The 19,316-nt window shown below is 52.2% G+C and overlaps 32 non-coding genes across 32 annotated transcripts; 9 read left to right on the forward strand and 23 right to left on the reverse strand.

Moving 5' to 3' along the window:
- Window positions 1-359: 359 nt before the first annotated feature.
- Window positions 360-432, reverse strand: trnaf-gaa (transfer RNA phenylalanine (anticodon GAA)). Its single transcript has one exon. It is a non-coding gene; the product is annotated as a tRNA-Phe (tRNA).
- Window positions 433-527: 95 nt separating this feature from the next.
- Window positions 528-601, reverse strand: trnai-aau (transfer RNA isoleucine (anticodon AAU)). The gene has a single exon. It is a non-coding gene; the product is annotated as a tRNA-Ile (tRNA).
- Window positions 602-695: 94 nt separating this feature from the next.
- trnap-ugg (transfer RNA proline (anticodon UGG)) lies at window positions 696-767 on the reverse strand. The gene has a single exon. It is a non-coding gene; the product is annotated as a tRNA-Pro (tRNA).
- Window positions 768-1,270: 503 nt separating this feature from the next.
- trnaa-agc (transfer RNA alanine (anticodon AGC)) lies at window positions 1,271-1,343 on the forward strand. The gene has a single exon. It is a non-coding gene; the product is annotated as a tRNA-Ala (tRNA).
- Window positions 1,344-1,618: 275 nt separating this feature from the next.
- On the reverse strand, window positions 1,619-1,700 carry trnas-gcu (transfer RNA serine (anticodon GCU)). The gene has a single exon. It is a non-coding gene; the product is annotated as a tRNA-Ser (tRNA).
- Window positions 1,701-2,791: 1,091 nt separating this feature from the next.
- LOC131535655 (U4 spliceosomal RNA) lies at window positions 2,792-2,929 on the forward strand. The gene has a single exon (XR_009269718.1). It is a non-coding gene; the product is annotated as a U4 spliceosomal RNA (small nuclear RNA).
- A 370-nt stretch (window positions 2,930-3,299) lies between these two features.
- On the reverse strand, window positions 3,300-3,372 carry trnaf-gaa (transfer RNA phenylalanine (anticodon GAA)). The gene has a single exon. It is a non-coding gene; the product is annotated as a tRNA-Phe (tRNA).
- Window positions 3,373-3,466: 94 nt separating this feature from the next.
- trnai-aau (transfer RNA isoleucine (anticodon AAU)) lies at window positions 3,467-3,540 on the reverse strand. Its single transcript has one exon. It is a non-coding gene; the product is annotated as a tRNA-Ile (tRNA).
- A 1,014-nt stretch (window positions 3,541-4,554) lies between these two features.
- On the reverse strand, window positions 4,555-4,638 carry trnas-gcu (transfer RNA serine (anticodon GCU)). Its single transcript has one exon. It is a non-coding gene; the product is annotated as a tRNA-Ser (tRNA).
- A 1,084-nt stretch (window positions 4,639-5,722) lies between these two features.
- LOC131535653 (U4 spliceosomal RNA) lies at window positions 5,723-5,857 on the forward strand. The gene has a single exon (XR_009269716.1). It is a non-coding gene; the product is annotated as a U4 spliceosomal RNA (small nuclear RNA).
- Window positions 5,858-6,229: 372 nt separating this feature from the next.
- trnaf-gaa (transfer RNA phenylalanine (anticodon GAA)) lies at window positions 6,230-6,304 on the reverse strand. The gene has a single exon. It is a non-coding gene; the product is annotated as a tRNA-Phe (tRNA).
- Window positions 6,305-6,394: 90 nt separating this feature from the next.
- Window positions 6,395-6,469, reverse strand: trnai-aau (transfer RNA isoleucine (anticodon AAU)). The gene has a single exon. It is a non-coding gene; the product is annotated as a tRNA-Ile (tRNA).
- Window positions 6,470-7,475: 1,006 nt separating this feature from the next.
- On the reverse strand, window positions 7,476-7,561 carry trnas-gcu (transfer RNA serine (anticodon GCU)). The gene has a single exon. It is a non-coding gene; the product is annotated as a tRNA-Ser (tRNA).
- Window positions 7,562-8,625: 1,064 nt separating this feature from the next.
- On the forward strand, window positions 8,626-8,766 carry LOC131535652 (U4 spliceosomal RNA). Its single transcript, XR_009269715.1, has one exon. It is a non-coding gene; the product is annotated as a U4 spliceosomal RNA (small nuclear RNA).
- A 375-nt stretch (window positions 8,767-9,141) lies between these two features.
- On the reverse strand, window positions 9,142-9,214 carry trnaf-gaa (transfer RNA phenylalanine (anticodon GAA)). The gene has a single exon. It is a non-coding gene; the product is annotated as a tRNA-Phe (tRNA).
- Window positions 9,215-9,307: 93 nt separating this feature from the next.
- Window positions 9,308-9,381, reverse strand: trnai-aau (transfer RNA isoleucine (anticodon AAU)). Its single transcript has one exon. It is a non-coding gene; the product is annotated as a tRNA-Ile (tRNA).
- A 92-nt stretch (window positions 9,382-9,473) lies between these two features.
- trnap-ugg (transfer RNA proline (anticodon UGG)) lies at window positions 9,474-9,545 on the reverse strand. The gene has a single exon. It is a non-coding gene; the product is annotated as a tRNA-Pro (tRNA).
- Window positions 9,546-10,046: 501 nt separating this feature from the next.
- trnaa-agc (transfer RNA alanine (anticodon AGC)) lies at window positions 10,047-10,119 on the forward strand. Its single transcript has one exon. It is a non-coding gene; the product is annotated as a tRNA-Ala (tRNA).
- A 219-nt stretch (window positions 10,120-10,338) lies between these two features.
- On the reverse strand, window positions 10,339-10,413 carry trnaf-gaa (transfer RNA phenylalanine (anticodon GAA)). Its single transcript has one exon. It is a non-coding gene; the product is annotated as a tRNA-Phe (tRNA).
- A 92-nt stretch (window positions 10,414-10,505) lies between these two features.
- On the reverse strand, window positions 10,506-10,579 carry trnai-aau (transfer RNA isoleucine (anticodon AAU)). Its single transcript has one exon. It is a non-coding gene; the product is annotated as a tRNA-Ile (tRNA).
- Window positions 10,580-11,249: 670 nt separating this feature from the next.
- Window positions 11,250-11,322, forward strand: trnaa-agc (transfer RNA alanine (anticodon AGC)). Its single transcript has one exon. It is a non-coding gene; the product is annotated as a tRNA-Ala (tRNA).
- A 280-nt stretch (window positions 11,323-11,602) lies between these two features.
- trnas-gcu (transfer RNA serine (anticodon GCU)) lies at window positions 11,603-11,684 on the reverse strand. The gene has a single exon. It is a non-coding gene; the product is annotated as a tRNA-Ser (tRNA).
- Window positions 11,685-12,774: 1,090 nt separating this feature from the next.
- Window positions 12,775-12,910, forward strand: LOC131535657 (U4 spliceosomal RNA). The gene has a single exon (XR_009269719.1). It is a non-coding gene; the product is annotated as a U4 spliceosomal RNA (small nuclear RNA).
- A 380-nt stretch (window positions 12,911-13,290) lies between these two features.
- trnaf-gaa (transfer RNA phenylalanine (anticodon GAA)) lies at window positions 13,291-13,363 on the reverse strand. The gene has a single exon. It is a non-coding gene; the product is annotated as a tRNA-Phe (tRNA).
- A 95-nt stretch (window positions 13,364-13,458) lies between these two features.
- On the reverse strand, window positions 13,459-13,532 carry trnai-aau (transfer RNA isoleucine (anticodon AAU)). Its single transcript has one exon. It is a non-coding gene; the product is annotated as a tRNA-Ile (tRNA).
- Window positions 13,533-14,533: 1,001 nt separating this feature from the next.
- On the reverse strand, window positions 14,534-14,616 carry trnas-gcu (transfer RNA serine (anticodon GCU)). Its single transcript has one exon. It is a non-coding gene; the product is annotated as a tRNA-Ser (tRNA).
- A 1,091-nt stretch (window positions 14,617-15,707) lies between these two features.
- Window positions 15,708-15,843, forward strand: LOC131535658 (U4 spliceosomal RNA). The gene has a single exon (XR_009269720.1). It is a non-coding gene; the product is annotated as a U4 spliceosomal RNA (small nuclear RNA).
- A 381-nt stretch (window positions 15,844-16,224) lies between these two features.
- trnaf-gaa (transfer RNA phenylalanine (anticodon GAA)) lies at window positions 16,225-16,297 on the reverse strand. Its single transcript has one exon. It is a non-coding gene; the product is annotated as a tRNA-Phe (tRNA).
- Window positions 16,298-16,392: 95 nt separating this feature from the next.
- trnai-aau (transfer RNA isoleucine (anticodon AAU)) lies at window positions 16,393-16,466 on the reverse strand. The gene has a single exon. It is a non-coding gene; the product is annotated as a tRNA-Ile (tRNA).
- Window positions 16,467-16,558: 92 nt separating this feature from the next.
- trnap-ugg (transfer RNA proline (anticodon UGG)) lies at window positions 16,559-16,630 on the reverse strand. Its single transcript has one exon. It is a non-coding gene; the product is annotated as a tRNA-Pro (tRNA).
- An 842-nt stretch (window positions 16,631-17,472) lies between these two features.
- On the reverse strand, window positions 17,473-17,556 carry trnas-gcu (transfer RNA serine (anticodon GCU)). The gene has a single exon. It is a non-coding gene; the product is annotated as a tRNA-Ser (tRNA).
- A 1,089-nt stretch (window positions 17,557-18,645) lies between these two features.
- LOC131535654 (U4 spliceosomal RNA) lies at window positions 18,646-18,785 on the forward strand. The gene has a single exon (XR_009269717.1). It is a non-coding gene; the product is annotated as a U4 spliceosomal RNA (small nuclear RNA).
- The last annotated feature ends 531 nt before the right edge of the window (window positions 18,786-19,316 follow it).

The following is a 19,316-nucleotide window of genomic DNA, read 5'->3' on the forward strand; positions in this document are numbered from 1 at the left end:
GGCCTGCTTCTGTTTCTTTCACGTGTGTGTTTTTGGTTCTCGTTTGGTAGGCGTCTGCGGCAAGACTCGTTCTCAGGCACAAGGATGAGTTTTTTTTCTCCAGCTAGATGTGTACTAAAAGAGGTTTTGCAGATGCAGGCAGCAGACCTGCCTGTCCGCTGGTCTCTCTGTGACGTGACCTAAGCGACGCTACGAAGCGACTCTCCCTACGTGCGCTTTAGGGGCTCACTGCTTTGCTGGTGGCCATCTGGGAGGCAGATAGCGATGTGGCCGTTGCCAAGCAGTTTGTCAGTGGGGTTGGATCCCAGTGGATTTTGGTCTCTGGGCCCCACGGACAAAAGGAAAAGAGAGGGCACATGTGCCGAAACCCGGGATCGAACCAGGGACCTTCAGATCTTCAGTCTAACGCTCTCCCAACTGAGCTATTTCGGCCGCAACTGCAAGCTGTTTAGCCAGCAGGGATTTCCGTGAGAGCACCCGTCACTTTGCCAGAAGAGCAGAGCTGAGCTCCCAGAGAATAAAAGAGTTGGCCCGTACGGGGATCGAACCCGCGACCTTGGCGTTATTAGCACCACGCTCTAACCAACTGAGCTAACCGGCCTGGCTTTGCCTAGCTTTCTGCCCGATTGACCAAAAACTTCCTGATTGCTCTTGACCCTAAAGAGATGAAACAGCTTCTGGACCAAGCCTCTGGCAGGCTCGTCCGGGATTTGAACCCAGGACCTCTCGCACCCAAGGCGAGAGTCACAGCCCTAGACCAACGAGCCTACCTGCGCAAGCGCCTAGCCGTGAAAAAATGAACAACTACAGCAACAACCAAAGAAGGAGCACGAACTAACATGGAAGTTATCAAACACCTCGAGACGGTGTCAAAGGCAAACGAAGGAAAGTTGGCCTCTGAATGGATTTAAAAATGGGGCTGGACCTAACATGCAGAGGGATCTTGGGGAGGACAGCTGAAACGGTCAGATGTCCCGTAGACTTTAAGCCAGTGTGGGAAAAAGAGGGGAGAAGCTGGATGCACGACCTGAGTGATCCAAAGGCAGCCTACGTAATACAGGAGTCCGCACACATATATACTGGGGTCACAAGACCAAGAAGGGCCTTAAAACAAAAGCACAATCTCTCGGTTAATCCTACAACTAAATGGCGCCCAGTACAAAGGTGCCAGCACAGAGGAGAGATGGCCTCTTTCCCTGCAGCCCGTTATAATGGCTGTCGCTCTTCGAAGCCGTCTTTTGGAGAGATGGACATCGTTCAACTGCGGCCAGGGGAATTAGCTCAAATGGTAGAGCGCTCGCTTAGCATGCGAGAGGTAGCGGGATCGATGCCCGCATTCTCCAAGCTGGTTCTTGCCCTTTTACGCTCACTTCCCTAAAGAGACAGACTGCGCGTTGACCCATGAGCGACTCTCCCTCGTGCGCTTTTGGGGCTCACTGCTGCCAAGGTTTTCGGGGCGTGCCCTGTGCAAATTGGTGGCATAACAGGTCCCACGAGATTTGAACTCGGATCGCTGGATTCAGAGTCCTGGTGATAATCATTACATCATGGAACCTTGACGGGAGCAGCCGTTGCTCACAGGGCCGCAAAGACTAAATCACTTACGGGCTAAAGAGATCGACGAGGATGGGATTCGAACCCACGCGTGCAGAGCACAATGGATTAGCAGTCCATCGCCTTAACCACTCGGCCACCTCGTCGCCTTCTGACCTGCCCGACCGGAAGCTGGACTGTGTCGTTTTTTTTCTGCAGCTCCTTTCAATGGGGCGGCGTAAAGCTGACCCTTAGTGTGCCGTGAGAGGTCGGGTAGTGCAGTGTCAATCATTTGGCAGTAGCACTGTCCCTTTCAAGCGCTCAAGCAGGGGTGGGGAGCGTTGATCCTGGAGGGCCACTCTCCTGCAGAGTTTAGCTCAACCCTGAGAAAAACTGGATAGAAAACACCTAACTGCATCCTGAAGACCTTGATTTAGCTGGTTCAGGTGTGTTTGATTAGGGTTGGACCTAAACTCTGCAGAGACAACGGCCCTCCAGGATCAGCATTCCTAAAACATCAACCAACGAGGATGGGATCTGAACCCACGCGCAGAGCACAATGGATTAGCAGTTCATCGCCTCAGCCGCCTCGTCTCGCTTCAGCTTTATGACTCCGCCCCTTTTTTGCCAGGACACCCATAATTCTCTCTCCCCAGGGTTCAGGAAAGCAACGCACGCTCTTCTTTGAGTAAAGAGAAGAGTGATTAAGCCTTCTTATGCGTGGCGCTAACCTGTTCCGTAAACACACCACGCAGACACCCGTGCCCAGAAGTAGGGTGGCCATATGTGCCATTATAGGGGACACGTCCTGGCCAGGATTGTTATATTGCCTAAAAATCCAAAGTAGTTTGACCAATAACATGCAGATATTGTACATAATCGACCAATCGTGGTGCGTGAGAAGGTGAGAACGATCAAAGCGATGCAAATACAGGCACGCCTTTGTTCGTTCGTTCGACTTGAAGCTGCGCACCGATCATTGTATGACACCAAAGAACCGCGAGGCGATTTGAAAGCATAAGGGCCGTCTGCTCTGCTCTCGTGAAATAATGTTATACAACGATCGCTCTGCAGAGTGCAAACAGCCAAAACCTGGATATTTTAGGAAATACAGAAATCCTGGCAAGGGTGCATCCCCCAAAAATGGCCCGTATGGTCAGCCAAGCCAGAAGGCTGATTGCAGGGCAGTTTGAAGCTTGTTACCACCATGTCGGTTCACGTCCGCATAGGTGCGGGAGAGGTCGCGACTCTCCCTGGCATTCTTCGCAGAGGCAATATCGTAGCCTATGAGGTTCATCCGGCGTGATCATTGCTGGTTGAAAACTTTACCCAATACCCGCCGGGATGACTTGAAATACAGTCAGCCTTTGGCAATTTTTGCCGGTCTCTCTGGAGGCTTAACATCTGGTTAAGAAAGTCAGGCCTGCTTCTGTTTCTTTCACGTGCGTGTTTTTGGTTCTCGTTTGGTAGGCGTCTGCGGCAAGACTCGTTCTCAGGCACAAGGATGAGTTTTTTTTCTCCAGCTAGATGTGTACTAAAAGAGGTTTTGCAGATGCAGGCAGCAGACCTGCCTGTCCGCTGGTCTCTCTGTGACGTGACCTAAGCGACTCTCCCTACGTGCGCTTTAGGGGCTCACTGCTTTGCTGGTGGCCATCTGGGAGGCAGATAGCGATGTGGCCGTTGCCAAGCAGTTTGTCAGTGGGGTTGGATCCCAGTGGATTTTGGTCTCTGGGCCCCACGGACAAAAGGAAAAGAGAGGGCACATGTGCCGAAACCCGGGATCGAACCAGGGACCTTCAGATCTTCAGTCTAACGCTCTCCCAACTGAGCTATTTCGGCCGCAACTGCAAGCTGTTTAGCCAGCAGGGATTTCCGTGAGAGCACCGTCACTTTGCCAGAAGAGCAGAGCTGAGCTCCCAGAGAATAAAAGAGTTGGCCCGTACGGGGATCGAACCCGCGACCTTGGCGTTATTAGCACCACGCTCTAACCAACTGAGCTAACCGGCCTGGCTTTGCCTAGCTTTCTGCCCGATTGACCAAAAACTTCCTGATTGCTCTTGACCCTAAAGAGATGAAACAGCTTCTGGACCAAGCCTCACAACGGGCTCGTCCGGGATTTGAACCCAGGACCTCTCGCACCCAAGGCGAGAGTCACAGCCCTAGACCAACGAGCCTACCTGCGCAAGCGCCTAGCCGTGAAAAAATGAACAACTACAGCAACAACCAAAGAAGGAGCACGAACTAACATGGAAGTTATCAAACACCTCGAGGCGGTGTCAAAGGCAAGCGAAGGAAAGTTGGCCTCTGAATGGATTTAAAAATGGGGCTGGACCTAACATGCAGAGGGATCTTGGGAGGACAGCTGAAGCGGTCAGATGTCCCGTAGACTTTAAGCCAGTGTGGGAAAAAGAGGGGAGAAGCTGGATGCACGACCTGAGTGATCCAAAGGCAGCCTCGTAATACAGGAGTCCGCACACATATATACTGGGGTCACAAGACCAAGAAGGGCCTTAAAAACAAAAGCACAATCTCTCGGTTAATCCTACAACTAAATGGCGCCCAGTACAAAGGTGCCAGCACAGAGGAGAGATGGCCTCTTTCCCTGCAGCCCGTTATAATGGCTGTCGCTCTTGAAGCCGTCTTTTGGAGAGATGGACATCGTTCAACTGCGGCCAGGGAATTAGCTCAAATGGTAGGCGCTCGCTTAGCATGCGAGAGGTAGCGGGATCGATGCCGCATTCTCCAAGCTGGTTCTTGCCCTTTTCGCTCACTTCCTAAAGAGACAGACTGCGCGTTGGCCTTCTGAGCGACTCTCCCTCGTGCGCTTTTGGGGCTCACTGCTGCCAAAAGGTTTTCGGGGCGTGCCCTGTGCAAATTGGTGGCATAACAGGTCCCACGAGATTTGAACTCGGATCGCTGGATTCAGAGTCCTGGTGATAATCATTACATCATGGAACCTTGGCGGGAGCAGCCGTTGCTCACAGGGCCGCAAAGACTAAATCACTTACGGGCTAAAGAGATCGGCGAGGATGGGATTCGAACCCAGCGTGCAGAGCACAATGGATTAGCAGTCCATCGCCTTAACCACTCGGCCACCTCGTCGCCTTCTGACCTGCCCGACCGGAAGCTGGACTGTGTCGTTTTTCTGCAGCTCCTTTCAATAGGGCGGCGTAAAGCTGACCCTTAGTGTGCCGTGAGAGGTCGGGTGAGTGCAGTGTCAATCATTTGGCAGTAGCACTGTCCCTTTCAAGCGCTCAAGCAGGGGTGGGGCGTTGATCCTGGAGGCCACTCTCCTGCAGAGTTTAGCTCAACCCTGAGAAAAACTGGATGAAAACACCTAACTGCATCCTGAAGACCTTGATTTAGCTGGTTCAGGTGTGTTTGATTAGGGTTGGACCTAAACTCTGCAGAGACAACGACCCTCCAGGATCAACGTTCCTAAACATCAACCAGCGAGGATGGGATTCGAACCCACGCGTGCAGAGCACAATGGATTAGCAGTTCATCGCCTCAGCCGCCTCGTCTCGCTTCAGCTTTATGACTCCGCCCCTTTTTGCCAGGACACCCATAATTCTCTCTCCCAGGGTTCAGGAAAGCAACGCACACTCTTCTTTCAGTAAAGAGGAAGAGTGAATAAGCCTTCTTATGCGTGGCTAACCTGTTCCGTAAACACACCACGCAGACACCCGTGCCCAGAAGTAGGGTGGCCATATGTGCCATTATAGGGGACACGTCCTGGCCAGGATTGTTATATTGCCTAAAACATCCAAGGTAGTTTGACCGATAACACGCAGGTATTGTACATAATCGACCAATCGTGGTGCGTGAGAAGGTGAGAGCGATCAAAGCGATGCAAAGACACGCACGCACGCCTTTGTTCGTTCGTTCGACTTGAAGCTGCGCACCGATCATTGTATGACACCAAAGAACCGCGAGGCGATTTGAAAGCATAAGGAGCCGTCTGCTCTGCTCTCGTGAAATAATGTTATACAACGATCGCTCTGCAGAGTGCAAACAGCCAAAACCTGGATATTTTAGGAAATACAGAAATCCTGGCAAGGGTGCATCCCCAAAAATGGCCCGTATGGTCAGCCAAGCCAGAAGGCTGATTGCAGGGCAGTTTGAAGCTTGTTACCACCATGTCGGTTCACGTCCGCATAGGTGCGGGAGAGGTCGCGACTCTCCTGGCATTCTTCGCAGAGGCAATATCGTAGCCTATGAGGTTCATCCGGCGTGATCATTGCTGGTTGAAAACTTTACCCAATACCCGCGGGATGACTTGAAATACAGTCAGCCTTTGGCAATTTTGCGGTCTCTCTGGAGGCTTAACATCTGGTTAAGAAAGTCAGGCCTGCTTCTGTTTCTTTCACGTGCGTGTTTTGGTTCTCGTTTGGTAGGCGTCTGCGGCAGACTCGTTCTCAGGCACAAGGATGAGTTTTTTCTCCAGCTAGATGTGTACTAAAGAGGTTTTGCAGATGCAGGCAGCAGACCTGCCTGTCCGCTGGTCTCTCTGTGGCGTGACCTGGCGGCCTTCTGAGCGACTCTCCTCGTGCGCTTTTGGGGCTCACTGCTTTGCTGGTGGCCATCTGGGAGGCAGATAGCGATGTGGCCGTTGCCAAGCAGTTTGTCAGTGGGGTTGGATCCCAGTGGATTTTGGTCTCTGGGCCCCACGGACAAAAGGAAAAGAGAGGGCACATGTGCGAAACCGGGATCGAACCAGGGACCTTCAGATCTTCAGTCTAACGCTCTCCCAACTGAGCTATTTCGGCGCAACTGCAAGCTGTTTAGCCAGCAGGGATTTCCGTGAGAGCACCGTCACTTTGCCAGAAGAGCAGAGCTGAGCTCCCAGAGAATAAAGAGTTGGCCCGTGCGGGGATCGAACCCAGCGACCTTGGCGTTATTAGCACCACGCTCTAACCAACTGAGCTAACCGGCCTGGCTTTGCCTAGCTTTCTGCCGATTGACCAAAAACTTCCTGATTGCTCTTGACCTAAAGAGATGAAACAGCTTCTGGACCAAGCCTCTGGCAGGCTCGTCCGGGATTTGAACCCAGGACCTCTCGCACCCAAGGCGAGTCACAGCCCTAGACCAGCGAGCCTACCTGCGCAAGCGCCTAGCCGTGAAAAAATGAACAACTACAGCAACAACCAAAGAAGGAACACGAACTAACATGGAAGTTATCAAACACCTCGAGGCGGTGTCAAAGGCAAGCGAAGGAAAGTTGGCCTCTGAATGGATTTAAAAATGGGGCTGGACCTAACATGCAGAGGGATCTTGGGGAGGACAGCTGAAGCGGTCAGATGTCCCGTAGACTTTAAGCCAGTGTGGGAAAAGAGGGAGAAGCTGGATGCACGACCTGAGTGATCCAAAGGCAGCCTACGTAATACAGGAGTCCGCACACATATATACTGGGGTCACAAGACCAAGAAGGGCCTTAAAACAAAAGCACAATCTCTCGGTTAATCCTACAACTAAATGGCGCCCAGTACAAAGGTGCCAGCACAGAGGAGAGATGGCCTCTTTCCTGCAGCCCGTTATAATGGCTGTCGCTCTTGAAGCCGTCTTTTGGAGAGATGGACATCGTTCAACTGCGGCCAGGGAATTAGCTCAAATGGTAGGCGCTCGCTTAGCATGCGAGAGGTAGCGGGATCGATGCCGCATTCTCCAAGCTGGTTCTTGCCCTTTTACGCTCACTTCCTAAAGAGACAGACTGCGCGTTGACCCAGGCGACTCTCCCTCGTGCGCTTTTGGGGCTCACTGCTGCCAAAAGGTTTTCGGGGCGTGCCCTGTGCAAATTGGTGGCATAACAGGTCCCACGAGATTTGAACTCGGATCGCTGGATTCAGAGTCCTGGTGATAATCATTACATCATGGAACCTTGGCCGGGAGCAGCCGTTGCTCACAGGGCCGCAAAGACTAAATCACTTACGGGCTAAAGAGATCGGCGAGGATGGGATTCGAACCCGCAGCGTGCAGAGCACAATGGATTAGCAGTCCATCGCCTTAACCACTCGGCCACCTCGTCGCCTTCTGACCTGCCCGACCGGAAGCTGGACTGTGTCGTTTTTCTGCAGCTCCTTTCAATGGGGCGGCGTAAAGCTGACCCTTAGTGTGCCGTGAGAGGTCGGGTAGTGCAGTGTCAATCATTTGGCAGTAGCACTGTCCCTTTCAAGCGCTCAAGCAGGGGTGGGGGCGTTGATCCTGGAGGCCACTCTCCTGCAGAGTTTAGCTCAACCCTGAGAAAAACTGGATAGAAAACACCTAACTGCATCCTGAAGACCTTGATTTAGCTGGTTCAGGTGTGTTTGATTAGGGTTGGACCTAAACTCTGCAGAGACAACGACCCTCCAGGATCAACGTTCCCCTAAAAACATCAACCAGCGAGGATGGGATCTGAACCCACGCGCAGAGCACAATGGATTAGCAGTTCATCGCCTCAGCCGCCTCGTCTCGCTTCAGCTTTATGACTCCGCCCTTTTTGCCAGGACACCCATAATTCTCTCTCCCAGGGTTCAGGAAAGCAAGCATGCGCTCTTCTTTGAGTAAAGAGAAGAGTGATTAAGCCTTCTTATGCGTGGCGCTAACCTGTTCCGTAAACACACCACGCAGACACCCGTGCCCAGAAGTAGGGTGGCCATATGTGCCATTATAGGGGACACGTCCTGGCCAGGATTGTTATATTGCCTAAAAAATCCAAAGTAGTTTGACCAATAACATGCAGATATTGTACATAATCGACCAATCGTGGTGCGTGAGAAGGTGAGAACGATCAAAGCGATGCAAAGACACGCACGCACGCCTTTGTTCGTTCGTTCGACTTGAAGCTGCGCACCGATCATTGTATGACACCAAAGAACCGCGAGAGCGATTTGAAAGCATAAGGAGCCGTCTGCTCTGCTCTCGTGAAATAATGTTATACAACGATCGCTCTGCAGAGTGCAAACAGCCAAAACCTGGATATTTTAGGAAATACAGAAATCCTGGCAAGGGTGCATCCCCCAAAAATGGCCCGTATGGTCAGCCAAGCCAGAAGGCTGATTGCAGGGCAGTTTGAAGCTTGTTACCACCATGTCGGTTCACGTCCGCATAGGCATTCTTTCGCAGAGGCAATATCGTAGCCTATGAGGTTCATCCGAGGCGTGATCATTGCTGGTTGAAAACTTTACCCAATACCCCGCCGGGATGACTTGAAATACAGTCAGCCTTTGGCAATTTTGCCGGTCTCTCTGGAGGCTTAACATCTGGTTAAGAAAGTCAGGCCTGCTTCTGTTTCTTTCACGTGCGTGTTTTGGTTCTCGTTTGGTAGGCGTCTGCGGCGGGCTCGTTCTCAGGCACAAGGATGAGTTTTTTCTCCAGCTAGATGTGTACTAAAGAGGTTTTGCAGATGCAGGCAGCAGACCTGCCTGTCCGCTGGTCTCTCTGTGGCGTGACCTGGCGGCCTTCTGAGCGACTCTCCCTCGTGCGCTTTAGGGGCTCACTGCTTTGCTGGTGGCCATCTGGGAGGCAGATAGCGATGTGGCCGTTGCCAAGCAGTTTGTCAGTGGGGTTGGATCCCAGTGGATTTTGGTCTCTGGGCCCCACGGACAAAAGGAAAAGAGAGGGCACATGTGCCGAAACCCGGGATCGAACCAGGGACCTTCAGATCTTCAGTCTAACGCTCTCCCAACTGAGCTATTTCGGCCGCAACTGCAAGCTGTTTAGCCAGCAGGGATTTCCGTGAGAGCACCGTCACTTTGCCAGAAGAGCAGAGCTGAGCTCCCAGAGAATAAAGAGTTGGCCCGTGCGGGGATCGAACCCGCGACCTTGGCGTTATTAGCACCACGCTCTAACCAACTGAGCTAACCGGCCTGGCTTTGCCTAGCTTTCTGCCGATTGACCAAAAACTTCCTGATTGCTCTTGACCTAAAGAGATGAAACAGCTTCTGGACCAAGCCTCTGGCAGGCTCGTCTGGGATTTGAACCCAGGACCTCTCGCACCCAAGGCGAGAGTCACAGCCCTAGACCAACGAGCCTACCTGCGCAAGCGCCTAGCCGTGAAAAAATGAACAACTACAGCAACAACCAAAGAAGGAGCACGAACTAACATGGAAGTTATCAAACACCTCGAGACGGTGTCAAAGGCAAGCGAAGGAAAGTTGGCCTCTGAATGGATTTAAAAATGGGGCTGGACCTAACATGCAGAGGGATCTTGGGAGGACAGCTGAAGCGGTCAGATGTCCCGTAGACTTTAAGCCAGTGTGGGAAAAGAGGGAGAAGCTGGATGCACGACCTGAGTGATCCAAAGGCAGCCTACGTAATACAGGAGTCCGCACACATATATACTGGGGTCACAAGACCAAGAAGGGCCTTAAAAACAAAAGCACAATCTCTCGGTTAATCCTACAACTAAATGGCGCCCAGTACAAAGGTGCCAGCACAGAGGAGAGATGGCCTCTTTCCCTGCAGCCCGTTATAATGGCTGTCGCTCTTCGAAGCCGTCTTTTGGAGAGATGGACATCGTTCAACTGCGGCCAGGGGAATTAGCTCAAATGGTAGAGCGCTCGCTTAGCATGCGAGAGGTAGCGGGATCGATGCCCGCATTCTCCAAGCTGGTTCTTGCCCTTTTACGCTCACTTCCCTAAAGAGACAGACTGCGCGTTGACCCAAGCGACTCTCCCTCGTGCGCTTTTGGGGCTCACTGCTTTGCTGGTGGCCATCTGGGAGGCAGATAGCGATGTGGCCGTTGCCAAGCAGTTTGTCAGTGGGGTTGGATCCCAGTGGATTTTGGTCTCTGGGCCCCACGGACAAAAGGAAAGAGAGGGCACATGTGCGAAACCGGGATCGAACCAGGGACCTTCAGATCTTCAGTCTAACGCTCTCCCAACTGAGCTATTTCGGCGCAACTGCAAGCTGTTTAGCCAGCAGGGATTTCCGTGAGAGCACCCGTCACTTTGCCAGAAGAGCAGAGCTGAGCTCCCAGAGAATAAAAGAGTTGGCCCGTACGGGGATCGAACCCGCGACCTTGGCGTTATTAGCACCACGCTCTAACCAACTGAGCTAACCGGCCTGGCTTTGCCTAGCTTTCTGCCCGATTGACCAAAAACTTCCTGATTGCTCTTGACCTAAAGAGATGAAACAGCTTCTGGACCAAGCCTCACAACGGGCTCGTCCGGGATTTGAACCCAGGACCTCTCGCACCCAAGGCGAGAGTCACAGCCCTAGACCAACGAGCCTACCTGCGCAAGCGCCTAGCCGTGAAAAAATGAACAACTACAGCAACAACCAAAGAAGGAGCACGAACTAACATGGAAGTTATCAAACACCTCGAGACGGTGTCAAAGGCAAACGAAGGAAAGTTGGCCTCTGAATGGATTTAAAAATGGGGCTGGACCTAACATGCAGAGGGATCTTGGGGAGGACAGCTGAAACGGTCAGATGTCCCGTAGACTTTAAGCCAGTGTGGGAAAAAGAGGGGAGAAGCTGGATGCACGACCTGAGTGATCCAAAGGCAGCCTACGTAATACAGGAGTCCGCACACATATATACTGGGGTCACAAGACCAAGAAGGGCCTTAAAAACAAAAGCACAATCTCTCGGTTAATCCTACAACTAAATGGCGCCCAGTACAAAGGTGCCAGCACAGAGGAGAGATGGCCTCTTTCCCTGCAGCCCGTTATAATGGCTGTCGCTCTTCGAAGCCGTCTTTTGGAGAGATGGACATCGTTCAACTGCGGCCAGGGGAATTAGCTCAAATGGTAGAGCGCTCGCTTAGCATGCGAGAGGTAGCGGGATCGATGCCCGCATTCTCCAAGCTGGTTCTTGCCCTTTTACGCTCACTTCCCTAAAGAGACAGACTGCGCGTTGACCCAACGAAGCGACTCTCCCTACGTGCGCTTTTGGGGCTCACTGCTGCCAAGGTTTTCGGGGCGTGCCCTGTGCAAATTGGTGGCATAACAGGTCCCACCGAGATTTGAACTCGGATCGCTGGATTCAGAGTCCTGAGTGATAATCATTACATCATGGAACCTTGACGGGAGCAGCCGTTGCTCACAGGGCCGCAAAGACTAAATCACTTACGGGCTAAAGAGATCGACGAGGATGGGATTCGAACCCACGCGTGCAGAGCACAATGGATTAGCAGTCCATCGCCTTAACCACTCGGCCACCTCGTCGCCTTCTGACCTGCCCGACCGGAAGCTGGACTGTGTCGTTTTTCTGCAGCTCCTTTCAATAGGGCGGCGTAAAGCTGACCCTTAGTGTGCCGTGAGAGGTCGGGTGAGTGCAGTGTCAATCATTTGGCAGTAGCACTGTCCCTTTCAAGCAGCTCAAGCAGGGGTGGGGAGCGTTGATCCTGGAGGCCACTCTCCTGCAGTGTTTAGCTCAACCCTGAGAAAAACTGGATGAAAACACCTAACTGCATCCTGAAGACCTTGATTTAGCTGGTTCAGGTGTGTTTGATTAGGGTTGGACCTAAACTCTGCAGAGACAACGACCCTCCAGGATCACATTCTTATAAAACATCAACCAGCGAGGATGGGATCTGAACCCACGCGCAGAGCACAATGGATTAGCAGTTCATCGCCTCAGCCGCCTCGTCTCGCTTCAGCTTTATGACTCCGCCCTTTTTGCCAGGACACCCATAATTCTCTCTCCCAGGGTTCAGGAAAGCAACGCACGCTCTTCTTTGAGTAAAGAGAAGAGTGATTAAGCCTTCTTATGCGTGGCGCTAACCTGTTCCGTAAACACACCACGCAGACACCCGTGCCCAGAAGTAGGGTGGCCATATGTGCCATTATAGGGGACACGTCCTGGCCAGGATTGTTATATTGCCTAAAAATCCAAAGTAGTTTGACCAATAACATGCAGATATTGTACATAATCGACCAATCGTGGTGCGTGAGAAGGTGAGAGCGATCAAAGCGATGCAAAGACACGCCGCATGCGCCTTTGTTCGTTCGTTCGACTTGAAGCTGCGCACCGATCATTGTATGACACCAAAGAACCGCGAGGCGATTTGAAAGCATAAGGGCCGTCTGCTCTGCTCTCGTGAAATAATGTTATACAACGATCGCTCTGCAGAGTGCAAACAGCCAAAACCTGGATATTTTAGGAAATACAGAAATCCTGGCAAGGGTGCATCCCCCAAAAATGGCCCGTATGGTCAGCCAAGCCAGAAGGCTGATTGCAGGGCAGTTTGAAGCTTGTTACCACCATGTCGGTTCACGTCCGCATAGGTGCGGGAGAGGTCGCGACTCTCCTGGCATTCTTCGCAGAGGCAATATCGTAGCCTATGAGGTTCATCCGGCGTGATCATTGCTGGTTGAAAACTTTACCCAATACCCGCCGGGATGACTTGAAATACAGTCAGCCTTTGGCAATTTTGCGGTCTCTCTGGAGGCTTAACATCTGGTTAAGAAAGTCAGGCCTGCTTCTGTTTCTTTCACGTGCGTGTTTTTGGTTCTCGTTTGGTAGGCGTCTGCGGCAAGACTCGTTCTCAGGCACAAGGATGAGTTTTTTTTCTCCAGCTAGATGTGTACTAAAAGAGGTTTTGCAGATGCAGGCAGCAGACCTGCCTGTCCGCTGGTCTCTCTGTGACGTGACCTGGCGGCCTTCTGAGCGACTCTCCCTCGTGCGCTTTAGGGGCTCACTGCTTTGCTGGTGGCCATCTGGGAGGCAGATAGCGATGTGGCCGTTGCCAAGCAGTTTGTCAGTGGGGTTGGATCCCAGTGGATTTTGGTCTCTGGGCCCCACGGACAAAAGGAAAAGAGAGGGCACATGTGCCGAAACCCGGGATCGAACCAGGGACCTTCAGATCTTCAGTCTAACGCTCTCCCAACTGAGCTATTTCGGCCGCAACTGCAAGCTGTTTAGCCAGCAGGGATTTCCGTGAGAGCACCCGTCACTTTGCCAGAAGAGCAGAGCTGAGCTCCCAGAGAATAAAAGAGTTGGCCCGTACGGGGATCGAACCCGCGACCTTGGCGTTATTAGCACCACGCTCTAACCAACTGAGCTAACCGGCCTGGCTTTGCCTAGCTTTCTGCCGATTGACCAAAAACTTCCTGATTGCTCTTGACCTAAAGAGATGAAACAGCTTCTGGACCAAGCCTCTGGCAGGCTCGTCCGGGATTTGAACCCAGGACCTCTCGCACCCAAGGCGAGTCACAGCCTAGACCAGCGAGCCTACCTGCGCAAGCGCCTGGCCGTGAAAAAATGAACAACTACAGCAACAACCAAAGAAGGAGCACGAACTAACATGGAAGTTATCAAACACCTCGAGACGGTGTCAAAGGCAAACGAAGGAAAGTTGGCCTCTGAATGGATTTAAAAATGGGGCTGGACCTAACATGCAGAGGGATCTTGGGGAGGACAGCTGAAGCGGTCAGATGTCCCGTAGACTTTAAGCCAGTGTGGGAAAAGAGGGAGAAGCTGGATGCACGACCTGAGTGATCCAAAGGCAGCCTCGTAATACAGGAGTCCGCACACATATATACTGGGGTCACAAGACCAAGAAGGGCCTTAAAAACAAAAGCACAATCTCTCGGTTAATCCTACAACTAAATGGCGCCCAGTACAAAGGTGCCAGCACAGAGGAGAGATGGCCTCTTTCCTGCAGCCCGTTATAATGGCTGTCGCTCTTGAAGCCGTCTTTTGGAGAGATGGACATCGTTCAACTGCGGCCAGGGAATTAGCTCAAATGGTAGGCGCTCGCTTAGCATGCGAGAGGTAGCGGGATCGATGCCGCATTCTCCAAGCTGGTTCTTGCCCTTTTCGCTCACTTCCTAAAGAGACAGACTGCGCGTTGACCCAGGCGACTCTCCCTCGTGCGCTTTTGGGGCTCACTGCTGCCAAGGTTTTCGGGGCGTGCCCTGTGCAAATTGGTGGCATAACAGGTCCCACGAGATTTGAACTCGGATCGCTGGATTCAGAGTCCTGGTGATAATCATTACATCATGGAACCTTGACGGGAGCAGCCGTTGCTCACAGGGCCGCAAAGACTAAATCACTTACGGGCTAAAGAGATCGGCGAGGATGGGATTCGAACCCGCGTGCAGAGCACAATGGATTAGCAGTCCATCGCCTTAACCACTCGGCCACCTCGTCGCCTTCTGACCTGCCCGACCGGAAGCTGGACTGTGTCGTTTTTCTGCAGCTCCTTTCAATAGGGCGGCGTAAAGCTGACCCTTAGTGTGCCGTGAGAGGTCGGGTAGTGCAGTGTCAATCATTTGGCAGTAGCACTGTCCCTTTCAAGCGCTCAAGCAGGGGTGGGAGCGTTGATCCTGGAGGGCCACTCTCCTGCAGAGTTTAGCTCAACCCTGAGAAAAACTGGATGAAAACACCTAACTGCATCCTGAAGACCTTGATTTAGCTGGTTCAGGTGTGTTTGATTAGGGTTGGACCTAAACTCTGCAGAGACAACAACCCTCCAGGATCAACGTTTCCCACTAAACATCAACCAACGAGGATGGGATCTGAACCCACGCGCAGAGCACAATGGATTAGCAGTTCATCGCCTCAGCCGCCTCGTCTCGCTTCAGCTTTATGACTCCGCCCCTTTTTTGCCAGGACACCCATAATTCTCTCTCCCCAGGGTTCAGGAAAGCAACGCACGCTCTTCTTTGAGTAAAGAGAAGAGTGATTAAGCCTTCTTATGCGTGGCTAACCTGTTCCGTAAACACACCACGCAGACACCCGTGCCCAGAAGTAGGGTGGCCATATGTGCCATTATAGGGGACACGTCCTGGCCAGGATTGTTATATTGCCTAAAAAATCCAAAGTAGTTTGACCAATAACATGCAGATATTGTACATAATCGACCAATCGTGGTGCGTGAGAAGGTGAGAACGATCAAAGCGATGCAAAGACACGCCGCATGCGCCTTTGTTCGTTCGTTCGACTTGAAGCTGCGCACCGATCATTGTATGACACCAAAGAACCGCGAGGCGATTTGAAAGCATAAGGAGCCGTCTGCTCTGCTCTCGTGAAATAATGTTATACAACGATCGCTCTGCAGAGTGCAAACAGCCAAAACCTGGATATTTTAGGAAATACAGAAATCCTGGCAAGGGTGCATCCCCCAAAAATGGCCCGTATGGTCAGCCAAGCCAGAAGGCTGATTGCAGGGCAGTTTGAAGCTTGTTACCACCATGTCGGTTCACGTCCGCATAGGTGCGGGAGAGGTCGCGACTCTCCCTGGCATTCTTCGCAGAGGCAATATCGTAGCCTATGAGGTTCATCCGGCGTGATCATTGCTGGTTGAAAACTTTACCCAATACCCGCCGGGATGACTTGAAATACAGTCAGCCTTTGGCAATTTTGCGGTCTCTCTGGAGGCTTAACATCTGGTTAAGAAAGTCAGGCCTGCTTCTGTTTCTTTCACGTGCGTGTTTTGGTTCTCGTTTGGTAGGCGTCTGCGGCAGACTCGTTCTCAGGCACAAGGATGAGTTTTTTTTCTCCAGCTAGATGTGTACTAAAAGAGGTTTTGCAGATGCAGGCAGCAGACCTGCCTGTCCGCTGGTCTCTCTGTGACGTGACCTAAGCGACGCTACGAAGCGACTCTCCCTACGTGCGCTTTAGGGGCTCACTGCTTTGCTGGTGGCCATCTGGGAGGCAGATAGCGATGTGGCCGTTGCCAAGCAGTTTGTCAGTGGGGTTGGATCCCAGTGGATTTTGGTCTCTGGGCCCCACGGACAAAAGGAAAAGAGAGGGCACATGTGCCGAAACCCGGGATCGAACCAGGGACCTTCAGATCTTCAGTCTAACGCTCTCCCAACTGAGCTATTTCGGCCGCAACTGCAAGCTGTTTAGCCAGCAGGGATTTCCGTGAGAGCACAAGTCACTTTGCCAGAAGAGCAGAGCTGAGCTCCCAGAGAATAAAAGAGTTGGCCCGTACGGGGATCGAACCCGCGACCTTGGCGTTATTAGCACCACGCTCTAACCAACTGAGCTAACCGGCCTGGCTTTGCCTAGCTTTCTGCCGATTGACCAAAAACTTCCTGATTGCTCTTGACCTAAAGAGATGAAACAGCTTCTGGACCAAGCCTCTGGCAGGCTCGTCCGGGATTTGAACCCAGGACCTCTCGCACCCAAGGCGAGAGTCACAGCCCTAGACCAACGAGCCTACCTGCGCAAGCGCCTAGCCGTGAAAAAATGAACAACTACAGCAACAACCAAAGAAGGAGCACGAACTAACATGGAAGTTATCAAACACCTCGAGACGGTGTCAAAGGCAAACGAAGGAAAGTTGGCCTCTGAATGGATTTAAAAATGGGGCTGGACCTAACATGCAGAGGGATCTTGGGGAGGACAGCTGAAACGGTCAGATGTCCCGTAGACTTTAAGCCAGTGTGGGAAAAGAGGGAGAAGCTGGATGCACGACCTGAGTGATCCAAAGGCAGCCTCGTAATACAGGAGTCCGCACACATATATACTGGGGTCACAAGACCAAGAAGGGCCTTAAAAACAAAAGCACAATCTCTCGGTTAATCCTACAACTAAATGGCGCCCAGTACAAAGGTGCCAGCACAGAGGAGAGATGGCCTCTTTCCCTGCAGCCCGTTATAATGGCTGTCGCTCTTGAGCCGTCTTTTGGAGAGATGGACATCGTTCAACTGCGGCCAGGGAATTAGCTCAAATGGTAGGCGCTCGCTTAGCATGCGAGAGGTAGCGGGATCGATGCCGCATTCTCCAAGCTGGTTCTTGCCCTTTTACGCTCACTTCCTAAAGAGACAGACTGCGCGTTGGCCCAGGCGACTCTCCTACGTGCGCTTTTGGGGCTCACTGCTGCCAAGGTTTTCGGGGCGTGCCCTGTGCAAATTGGTGGCATAACAGGTCCCACGAGATTTGAACTCGGATCGCTGGATTCAGAGTCCTGGTGATAATCATTACATCATGGAACCTTGGCCGGGAGCAGCCGTTGCTCACAGGGCCGCAAAGACTAAATCACTTACGGGCTAAAGAGATCGGCGAGGATGGGATTCGAACCCAGCGTGCAGAGCACAATGGATTAGCAGTCCATCGCCTTAACCACTCGGCCACCTCGTCGCCTTCTGACCTGCCCGACCGGAAGCTGGACTGTGTCGTTTTTCTGCAGCTCCTTTCAATAGGACGGCGTAAAGCTGACCCTTAGTGTGCCGTGAGAGGTCGGGTGAGTGCAGTGTCAATCATTTGGCAGTAGCACTGTCCCCTTTCAAGCGCTCAAGCAGGGGTGGGGGCGTTGATCCTGGAGGGCCACTCTCCTGCAGAGTTTAGCTCAACCCTGAGAAAAACTGGATAGAAAACACCTAACTGCATCCTGAAGACCTTGATTTAGCTGGTTCAGGTGTGTTTGATTAGGGTTGGACCTAAACTCTGCAGAGACAACAACCCTCCAGGATCGCATTCCCTAAACATCAACCAGCGAGGATGGGATCTGAACCCACGCGCAGAGCACAATGGATTAGCAGTTCATCGCCTCAGCCGCCTCGTCTCGCTTCAGCTTTATGACTCCGCCCTTTTTGCCAGGACACCCATAATTCTCTCTCCCAGGGTTCAGGAAAGCAGCATGCGCTCTTCTTTGAGTAAAGAGAAGAGTGATTAAGCCTTCTTATGCGTGGCTAACCTGTTCCGTAAACACACCACGCAGACACCCGTGCCCAGAAGTAGGGTGGCCATATGTGCCATTATAGGGGACACGTCCTGGCCAGGATTGTTATATTGCCTAAAAATCCAAAGTAGTTTGACCAATAACATGCAGATATTGTACATAATCGACCAATCGTGGTGCGTGAGAAGGTGAGAGCGATCAAAGCGATGCAAAGACACGCCGCATGCGCCTTTGTTCGTTCGTTCGACTTGAAGCTGCGCACCGATCATTGTATGACACCAAAGAACCGCGAGAGCGATTTGAAAGCATAAGGAGCCGTCTGCTCTGCTCTCGTGAAATAATGTTATACAACGATCGCTCTGCAGAGTGCAAACAGCCAAAACCTGGATATTTTAGGAAATACAGAAATCCTGGCAAGGGTGCATCCCCCAAAAATGGCCCGTATGGTCAGCCAAGCCAGAAGGCTGATTGCAGGGCAGTTTGAAGCTTGTTACCACCATGTCGGTTCACGTCCGCATAGGTGCACGGGAGAGGTCGCGACTCTCCCTGGCATTCTTTCGCAGAGGCAATATCGTAGCCTATGAGGTTCATCCGAGGCGTGATCATTGCTGGTTGAAAACTTTACCCAATACCCCGCCGGGATGACTTGAAATACAGTCAGCCTTTGGCAATTTTGCGGTCTCTCTGGAGGCTTAACATCTGGTTAAGAAAGTCAGGCCTGCTTCTGTTTCTTTCACGTGCGTGTTTTTGGTTCTCGTTTGGTAGGCGTCTGCGGCAAGACTCGTTCTCAGGCACAAGGATGAGTTTTTTTTCTCCAGCTAGATGTGTACTAAAAGAGGTTTTGCAGATGCAGGCAGCAGACCTGCCTGTCCGCTGGTCTCTCTGTGACGTGACCTAAGCGACGCTACGAAGCGACTCTCCCTACGTGCGCTTTAGGGGCTCACTGCTTTGCTGGTGGCCATCTGGGAGGCAGATAGCGATGTGGCCGTTGCCAAGCAGTTTGTCAGTGGGGTTGGATCCCAGTGGATTTTGGTCTCTGGGGATCTGAACCCACGCGCAGAGCACAATGGATTAGCAGTTCATCGCCTCAGCCGCCTCGTCTCGCTTCAGCTTTATGACTCCGCCCTTTTTGCCAGGACACCCATAATTCTCTCTCCCAGGGTTCAGGAAAGCAACGCACGCTCTTCTTTGAGTAAAGAGAAGAGTGATTAAGCCTTCTTAT

This window comes from Onychostoma macrolepis, unplaced genomic scaffold (genome assembly GCF_012432095.1).
Source record: "Onychostoma macrolepis isolate SWU-2019 unplaced genomic scaffold, ASM1243209v1 Scaffold63, whole genome shotgun sequence".
NCBI lineage: Eukaryota > Metazoa > Chordata > Actinopteri > Cypriniformes > Cyprinidae > Onychostoma > Onychostoma macrolepis.